Consider the following 10,363-nt stretch of genomic DNA (forward strand, 5'->3'; position numbering starts at 1 on the left):
CTTTTTCCCTTTATCACTACTGGTTTCAACTTTTGTAGTTTTCTCCTCAATAGTATCCAATCTTTCCTTCTTTTTATCCACTGGAGATGCCAACAGGTTATTGGCATAACCAATCAATAAGTCATAATTGACTTCATAGCTCATGTCTTCCATTTCATCTTCTCTTGGTTCAATAGCTTCCATTAGACAGAAATCAGTGGTGACTATGAAAATGTTGTTCTTAGCAAAAAATTTCACCACGTCTTCAGGTAGCATTACCCTCATACTCATTTTCTTCTGAAATTCATTGAAGTACTTGTTCATTGCATATGAGAAAGTGCTCTTAAGAGCCTTAATGTTGTAGGTCTTTAGACCATCCAATATCACCAATTCCTGATAGGAAATTCTAAAAGTAAAAGAATAAACCAATCAATAACTGACCAAATTTGAACTTCTGATTGTTGTCCTTCTTGATTGATTGTAGATTCAACATTAATTGACCCCTTATGGCCTCACATAGGTCATACTCTGTATTCTCAGCAATCATTTTATAGGCTGTATGTACTGCTGCAGATGGCACACTGTTCTTTCTACTGGAATAGAATATCATGTAGCATATAACCATAGTAGCCATTTTAACCGTCGGGTCCGTAATGTTATTAACAAAAAATGCATGCCCATCATAGGTAGATGAGGTTAAAGTGGTTACAGTCTCTTTAGAAATTTGCCTCAGCTTGGGGACTTCAGCACTTGACCAAAAACCAGTCACAACATGGATAGCTTCCTTGGTTATAGTGTGTGTCCTTTCCAGATACATATTTTCACCATGAACACGACAAAATGATTCTTATGTGTTCCTCTTCAAAATCCTCAAGAAAATAAGATGCATTATGAAAACCCTTCTCATAAACCCTAATATACCTAGGTTGAATCTTTCAGCTCTTATCGCAAAGAGATTTCAATTGAGATTAAATTGACAATGATCCTAAATCTTCGATTTTACAATCAATATAGCTAGACAAATTACCTTTTACAATGACACTGCCAGGAACTTGAGATAAAGCATTGTAAGACACTATTCATTTCGATTCCACGACCTCCATAGGTTTTGATGTGATCATTAGTCTCTCTACTTGCTTAGATGATGAAACCATTCAGATAAACTTGATTCGAAAAGGGATTTACAAAGAAATACCTTAATTCTCACGCGCTGCATCGGTTACCGGTTGATTACTCAAGTACACACCATTTCCACCTTCACTAATCTTCGAATCAACTTCAATCATACAAATCATGACACAAATTCAACTAAGACCAGCTAGCGATTCTCTCTTCGCTCTGCAAGTACTTAAGAATTCTCTTTCGAATTCATTTAGGGTAAAAATAACATAGTAAAACTTGTTTTTATCCTTTTTACCTACTGCATTAAATGCTCGACCGCTAGGGTTACAAACCCTAATACACCGCTTAACGATGCATACACTATTAATAGGTGTGAAACCGGTTGATAATATTTCAAAAAACCAATTGACAAAGATATCAATATTTCACACATAATAACTCAAAATGCAAACTCTCTTACCACTCATCTTTCAAGGGGTCCAGAAGTAGATTTACCGTTATGCTCCCCTTAGCCCTGTTGAAAGGCTCAATTCATTGGTGCAGGATTCTCCACACTAGGTGAAGGATTAGGTTCTTCTACAGGTATATCATCACTCTTGTTTTTCCAGATTCGTTTCATCTCTTCTCTGGTTTCCTCAACATTTACCTTCTGCTTACCTTTATGACCTTCAGAATGATTAACCGATTTGTTGTTTCTGGATCTACATAACTTTGCCATGTGTCCCAGTTTATGATAATGACAGCAGGCCATTCTAGATGATCTCTAGGGTCCTGCATTGCCTCTTCCAGTTCTTCTTCTGTAATTAATAGCCACATGACCATAATTTTTACAAATGGTGCAAATAACATTAGTTACCTTTTCCCTCTCAAATGGACTGAATCGGTTGACGTAGGGTCTCTGCTAGTTCATGTTACCCCAGTTGTCATAGGTTATCCTCTAGTTACCATTAGGTCTTGGATTCTTATGAGGTACTGGATTATTTTCTTCATATGTGCATTCAACTGATCTATGTCCATACATTTTTTATGTAAAAACAATGACCTTCAAATCTCCTAGATACATACCTAGTATTTGTATTGTAACCTGTATTCCCATTGGGTTTGTTTCTACACACATTTGCAGTATGTCCAGGTTTATGACAAACAAAGAAAACAGGTTTAAAAAAATTCTTATTGGTAGGCTTGTTAGCCTTAGGAGCAGTTTTGTCCTTGTGAATGTTGCTCTTTGTACCAGAAGACTCTCCTTTCTTAGATGTGTTAAAGCCAAGTCCAGATGTATCTCCTTTCATCCTTTCTGATTGGATTTGCTCATCCAACATGGTAGAACCTTTATTGAACTTTTCCAACTTTCCATTAGCCTCAGGGAGCTCTCCGGTAAGATCTTGATTGTGTTTTGTAAGTCTCTCTCTTAGGGATGATGCTATTTCAAGATCTAGTTGCAAAGCCTCTTTTTATTCTTTTTCAACATGCCAATGCTCATGCAAGGTTGCATTCTCTCATTTGATCTTAGAAATCTCATGATCTCTATCTTTGACAAGGTCTTCAGCTGTCCTCCTAGATTCTAGCTCTTGACTCATGTAGATAGTTAGGGCTTCTAATTATCTTCTCAGATTTAGCTTTTCACCATTCAATTTTTCAATTTCTTTAGCTAATGCATCAATATTAGCTTCATTCGAAGAACTATTATCAGATATTTCCAATATTTGTTTAGTCAACTCTCTCCTTTTGACTTGTGATTCTTTAAATCTAACCCTTAGGGTTTCAAGCTCATCCTTGGTAGCTTCAAACACTCTAGCCATCTCAAAGTAGCTCATATCCCCCATGGTGGCTTTAGGGTTTCCTTCCAAGTGATTAAGCCTTAAAGAATTTAGGCTCTGATACCAATTGATAGAATTATAAAGCACTAAGAGGGGGGCGGGGGTGAATCAGTGACACCAAAAACAATTTTACTTTGTGTTGATATGTGGTGACTGATCAGCAAAGTACTGTACACTCAGCACATATCAGGGCTGACTTTGTTTGTTGCCCTAAAAACGCATGTTATAAGTGGTTGGGATGCTTAAGGCATTGTAAGGTTGATGTACTATTTTTGCTGGATAATAAGAAAGATTGGATGGCTGTGTATGGTGGATGTAACCCATTTTGGATGAACCAAATTAAATCTTTTTGTTATCTGTGTCTTGTTTTATTTCTTTATCTTTTGTATTTAAATCTGCATATAATTGTTAGTTCATATTTTCTTTGGATCTATTTGAAACCCTAACAATTGGTATTAGAGCGAGGTTTTCTATAAATTGGCAAGACTTTCATATTTGAGTGGGGACAATGGAGGATCCCAAATTCAAGGTCGAAAAGTTTAACGGCCAAAATTATCAGTTATGGAAAATGTATATGGAGGATTACTTGTATCAAAAGGATTTGTGGCAGTCATTGGAAGGAAAAGCAAAGAAAGTGACCACAATGTTAGATGAAGAGTGGGACATTTTAGATAGAAAGGCACTAGGATCCATTCGATTGTTCCTTGCACCATCTGTAGCATTCAATATAACAGAAGCAAAAATGACTATAGATTTGATGGCGACATTGACTAAGTTGTATAAGAAACCCTCGGCTTCGAAAAAGGTATTTCTTATGAAGCATTTGTTTAATTTGAAAATGAGTGAGGGGGGATCTATAGAGGAGCACTTAAATGAATTTGATATAATTACCATTCAATTGTCTTCAGTAAAAATTACCTTTGCAGAAGAGGTTAGGGCTCTCTTGATTTTATGTTCTTTGCCAGAAAGTTGGAATAGCTTGGTTATGGCTGTAAGTAACTCTGTCTCTAGTAAAAATACTTTGATATTTGATGATATTGTTGGTGTTATCCTAAGTGAGGAAATATGAAGGAAAATCACAGGTGAGACTTCAACATCATCAAGTAATGTTCTGAATATGGAGAATAGAGGAAGATCAGAGGAAAGAGGAAAAGGCCCTTGGAATGAGAAGTCATGAGGGAAGTCAAAGAAAGGATGCTCTCAATCTAGAGGAAAGAAAGATTGTTGGTACTACAGAAAGCCTGGTCATCTAAAGAAAGACTGTTGGTCTCGAAAAAACAAAGAAGGAGGCAAAAATTAAAATGACAGTAAGGAAGCTAATATTGCAAGTAATACTTTACAAGATGCTTTAATCTTATGTTTGGATAATGTTAATGATTCCTAGGTAATAGATTCTGGGGCTTCATTTCATGCTACACCCCATAGAAAATATTTTCTAGATTATGTTCAAGGTGATTTTGGATAGGTATATTTGGGTGATGATGAGCCCTATCAAATTGTTGGAAAAGGAAAGATAAAGATCAAGTTGCAGAATGGAAATGACTGGTTTCTGCCAGAAGGTAAGACATGTTCCTAACTTAAGAAGAAATTTAATTTTTGCAGCACAACTAGGTAGTGAAGGTTGCATAGTTACCTTCTCAGACAGTATCTAGAAGGTCACTAAAGGATCATTAGTAGTAGCTAAAGGTGCGAAGGTAGGCACATTATATCTGTGTACTGGTAGCACTTACTCTACCTTAGTTGCTACAGATAAAGTTACTGTAGGGACAACAACAATAGATGTTGCAAGAACAGATTCGATAATGTGGCACCATAGGCTTGGGCACATGAGTGAGAAAGGGATGAAAATCCTTCACTCCAAAAATTTATTTCCAGGACTAAAGAAGATTGATTTAGAGTTATGTGAAAACTGTGTTTATGGCAAACAGAAAAGAGTCAGATTTCTCAAGGTTGGGAAAGAGAAGAAGAGTGAGAAGTTAGAGCTTGTGCATTTAGATGTATGGGGACCGGCTCAGGTATCATCTCTTGGTGGCTCTTGTTATTATGTTATTTTTATTGATGACTCAACCAGAAAAACATGGGTGTATTTCCTAAAACAAAAATTAGATGTTTTTGAAACTTTTAAGAAATGGAAAGCTTTGGTTGAGAATGAGACAGAAAAAAAGTTGAAGTGTCTCAGATTGAATAATGGAGGTGAGTATTGTAGCAAAGCATTTGAAGATTACTTCTCCTTAAATGGGATTGGAAAGCAGAAGATAGTTGTACAAACTCCACAGGAAAATGGTGTGTCAAAGAGAATGAATAGGACTATCATGGAATGCGCGAGGAGCATGAGATTGCATGTTGGACTGCCCTTACATTTTTGGGTAGATGTTGTACATACTACTGTCTATTTGATAAATAGAGGACCTTCAACCCCTTTGTATGGTGGTATTCCAGAGGAGGCATGGACTAGTGAAAAGGTAAATTATTATTTTCTGATAATCTTTGGTTGTGAAGCTTTTGTCCATGTTGATAAAGAAAAAAGAACCAAGTTTGATGCTAAATCTCAGAAATGTACCTTCATTGGATATGGGATAGATGAACATGGCTATCGATTATGGGATTTTGAAAATAAGAAAATAATTAGAAGTGGAGATGTTATATTCAATGAGAAGGTTATGTATAAAGAACAGATGCAGGAAAAGAAGCATGAACAGGACAAGCAAGAATGTGTGGTGTTGGATGAGATTCCTGAAAATGAAATGCCACAGGTACCTGATGCTCAGCAACAACAGAATGTCCCACAAACTCCTGTAAGTGTTAGATGTTCTATGAGGTCAAGGAGACCCCCTGAAATATTTACTCCTTCTTTGTATTCTATATTATTAACTGATTCTGGTGAACCAGAAGAATATGAAGAAGCAATGCAGGTGGATGCCAAACAATAGTGGGAGCTAGGCATGAAAGAGGAGATGGACTCCTTGATGAAAAATAAGACTTGGGACTTAGTCCTTTTACCTGTAGAAAAAAGAGCCTTGCCTAAAAAATGGGTTTATCGGCTGAAGGGGGAGGAAGGAGGTCAGAAAAGATATAAGGCCAAACTTGTGGTAAAAGGTTTTGCACAAAAAAGGGGTATAGATTATGATGAAATATTTTCTCCAGTTGTAAAAATGACTTCAATTAGAATTGTACTTAGTCTTGTGGTGCAGATGATTTACATCTTGAACAATTAGATGTCAAAACAGTTTTTCTCCATGGAGATTTGGAGGGGGAAATTTACATGTTGCAACCACAGGGATATGAGGTCAAAGGTAAGGAGAACTTGGTGTGAAGGTTGAAGAAAAGTTTGTATGGCCTAAAGAAAGCACCCCGACAATGGTAATTAAAATTTGATAGTTTCATGGCTGAACATGGTTATCATAGATGTCATTCTGATCATTATGTATATTTTAAGAGATTGGATCATGGCAGTTATATTATCCTGTTTCTTTATGTTGATGACATGCTTGTTGTTGGGTCTAACATGCAACATATAAATGATCTTAAATAGAAATTAGCCAGGTCATTTGCTATGAAGGATTTGGGTGAAGCTAAGAAAATTCTTGGTATGAGGATTACACGGGATAGGAAAAATAGAACCTTGAATTTGTCCTAAAGTGAGTATATAAAGAAGGTGTTGAAAAGATTTAACATGCAGGATGCAAAAGCAGTTAGTACACCTTTGGCTAGTCATTTCAAATTGACTAAGGAGATGTGCCCAAAGGCATAGGAAGAGGTAAATAAAATGTCTAACATCCCATATTCATCAGTTGTTGGCAGTCTGATGTATGCAATGGCATGCACAAGGCCAGATATTGCACATGCAGTGGGAGTTGTGAGCAGGTTTATGAGTAATCCAAGTATGGAACATTGGAATGTTGTGAAATGGATTCTTCGATATTTGAAAGGAACTACTATGAAGGCATTATGTTTCAAAGGATCTAATGCTGCTCTGAGTGGATTTGTTGACTCTGATCTGGCAGGTGATATTGATTCACGAAGGACTACTACAAGGTATGTTTTTACTATAGGGGAACTGTAGTCAGTTGGATTTCTAGGCTACAAAAGGTTGTTGCACTTTCAACCACTGAAGCTGAGTATGTTGCTGCTACAGAAGCCAGCAAGGAGATGGTTTGGTTACAATGTTTTCTAGAGGAATTGGGTCAGACACAGGAGGATTGCCCATTGTATACTGATAGCCAGAGTGCCATTCATCTTGCAAAGAACTCCGCTTTTCATTCAAGGACAAAGCACATTCAGCTCAGGTACCACTTCATCCAGACTATTTTGGAGGAGGGTCAGTTACAGCTTGAGAAGATTCACACAAGTGAGAATCTTGCCGAAATGTTCACGAAGGTAGTTCCACATGAGAAGTTGATTTCTTCATTAGTTTCTGTTGGTCTTCTTGATTGATAATTGTGGAATTTATACCAGTCAAGTCCAAGTCTTTTATCCAGTGGATGTTGCAAGTTCAATAGTGTCGCCTAGTATTAGTCTCCAAGTGGGAGATTGTTTGGTGTGGAGCCTGATCAGTCTCCAAGTGGGAGATTGTTGATATGTGGTGACTGATCAGCAAAGTACTGTACACTTAGCACGTATCCTCGCCAGTGTTTGGGATGAAAACCAACATTGTAATAAAACCCTAAAAATGCCGACTTTGTTTGTTTCCCTAAAAATGCATGTTATAAGTGGTTGCGATGCTTAAGGCATTGTAAGGTTGATGTACTATTTTTGTTCGATAATAAGAAAGATTGGACGACTGTGTATGGTGGACGTAACCCATTTTGGGTGAGCCACGTTAAATATTTGTGTTATCTATGTCTTGTTTTATTTCTTTATCTTTTGTATTTAAATCTGCATATAATTGTTAGTTCATATTTGCTTTGGATCTGCTTGAAACCCTAACACTTTAAACACTGACCGATAGGTATAATTAACAATTTTACCAAACACTACGCATGTAATCCAAAAAGATATTAAAGCGTCCACACTAAGTAAAACATTCACCATAACACAAGTGTTTATACATGGAAAACCCAAATGGGAAAAACCATGGTGAAATGGAACTCACAAGATCCCAAAGCTCTACAAAAAGTTCTCTGCTAGGAGCAAATCCTATTAAAGGTCCCAAAGATTTGTTAGGAGCGAATCCTGTTAAGGTAGTACCCTATTAGGAGTAACCTCAGTAGAGGATTTCAGAATCCAAACTAATGGATCACCTTGTTAAAGGTTTTGTATAATGAAGCTTGTTAGATCTTATCCGGTTAGGGGATTTGAGTATTGTAGTGATTAGAAGACAACAGGTGGTGTGACCTAGAAGTAGCACAACTTGCTTGAATAGATCCTCTTCCCCGCACTCAAAAATGCATCACCAACATAATCTGCAATACCTTCAATAACTTAACATGTCTATCTCGCATCAAATCATCTCATATAATATCCTTTAAAATAGTTCATCATAATGTCATTATATAGACATTTAGATTTCATGTCGGCTTTAGAAATTATATCACAATTTCCAAGGTACAGTGTATCTGGACAATCAAACATAACTCATCACAAATTAATGCCAAAATTTGTTGGTTAGGGTAACTCATCACGACTGGTGATAACTCACCACACAATCAATGAATACCAGTTGGAACACCGATACCGATTAGAGTTAACCATTTCAACATGCAAAGCAATTATCCTCCATTTGTTTCTTTGATGGTCTCTCTTGGATCTTCAAGTTGGTGTCAAGTTGTTTCCTACATATACCGGTTGTCTACATGTACCGGTTGACACTCACTAAACCATCATAAACAAAACCTCCAATACCAGTTGCAATACAAGTAACTTTAAAAGTAATACCGTTAGACAATGTGAACATATGTGTGTGTACATCTTCCATCAATGACAACATATGAATTCATTCATTACAATCATCATCAAGACAACACAATTCTACACATCATCCATGGACTGATGGGCAGATAGAAGTAGTGAATAGAAGTTTGGGTAACCTATTGAGATGCTTGGTAGGAAATAAACCCAAGGGATGGGATCTGAATTTACCACAGGGAGAATTTTCTTATGGAGGCAGTCCTAGGACCACTCTATAATTGAGGAAGATGGACCAAGAAAAGAATACAAGTGTCGAAGCCGAAGACTTTGCAGAACACATTAGAAATATACATGAAGAGTTGAGGAAGCACATCAATGAGATGAATCTGCAATATAAAGTGAAGGAAGATCAGAAAAGGAGGCATAAGAATTTCCAAGTTGGTGACAAGGTGATGGTCCATTTGAGGAAGGAAAGGTTTTCCAGTGGGGACATACAATAAGCTGAAGATGAAGAAGTTTGGTACGTGCAAAATTTTGAAGAAGCATGATTTTGGAAAACACATATGAAGTAGAGTTTCCAGATGGGGTTAATATTTCCCCTGTGTTCAACATAGAAGACTTAACAAAATATCATGAAGGTGGCATAGAGGAGGATCCAACAATAGAACAAAACAAAATTCCTGCACCTATTTCAAAGAAGGAAGAGATAAAAGCAATTCTAGATAGCCATGTGGGAAGAAGTACCAGAAATAGGTAGTATGAGGAATATCTGGTGAAATGGAGGGGAAGACCTATTGAAGATTCTTCATGGTTGTCCAAGGTAGAGGTTGACTATTTTGGTTTTGCTCAACCAACTGAGACGTGACAAGGTCACTTCTCAAACTACCCTAGGTGTCTGATGCAGGAACATCCGATGGTGTAAGAGCAATCCTGCATCACCAAAAAATATTTCTTTCTATTTATTTTTCTTTTAATGTTTTTGCAGTTTTGGATACCCATTTGGAAGAATAAGAGATTCCAGCTCTCAAAATTGACAAGCTACCTTTTGTAGCCAACTGCCAAAAATAGCAGGTTTTTATTTAAAGGTGGATGGAGCCCAAATTTTGTAATAAGTTTAAGGAAGGAAAAATAAGAACTTTGGAAAAAGAATCAAATTAAAATCATTTACGATTTGAAAGTTATTCAAGTTTCGGTTTTCTGAAAAACTAAAAAAATATATTTCAAGTCAGATCTGAGGCATTAAACAGCCCCAAAAATGGTGAGAAATGATAGAGAGAATTGTTATCATATTATTCACTAAGAGATATTTTCGACGCTTCAAATGGTTCGTCAATCCGATTCCCGGATAAAAAGTTATGGCTGTCGGAAGTTGGACAATTTTTTGGAAAGTTTCCTGTTTTCGAATCTGGATAATTTTTCAAATTTCCAATCTCATGTTTTGGCATTTGTTCTCTAAATGATAATTTTCTAAATTGTAATTTTGGCTCCAAGATGGAGAAAGGCTATTTAGGACTCATTGAGGAAACTTGTGAGTTAAGTTTTTGGAGAGTGAGTTTTTGGGAGTTTAGTTTCTAGGTTGGTTAATTTGCATTGTAAAG

This window comes from Cryptomeria japonica, chromosome 6, assembly GCF_030272615.1.
Source record: "Cryptomeria japonica chromosome 6, Sugi_1.0, whole genome shotgun sequence".
NCBI lineage: Eukaryota > Viridiplantae > Streptophyta > Pinopsida > Cupressales > Cupressaceae > Cryptomeria > Cryptomeria japonica.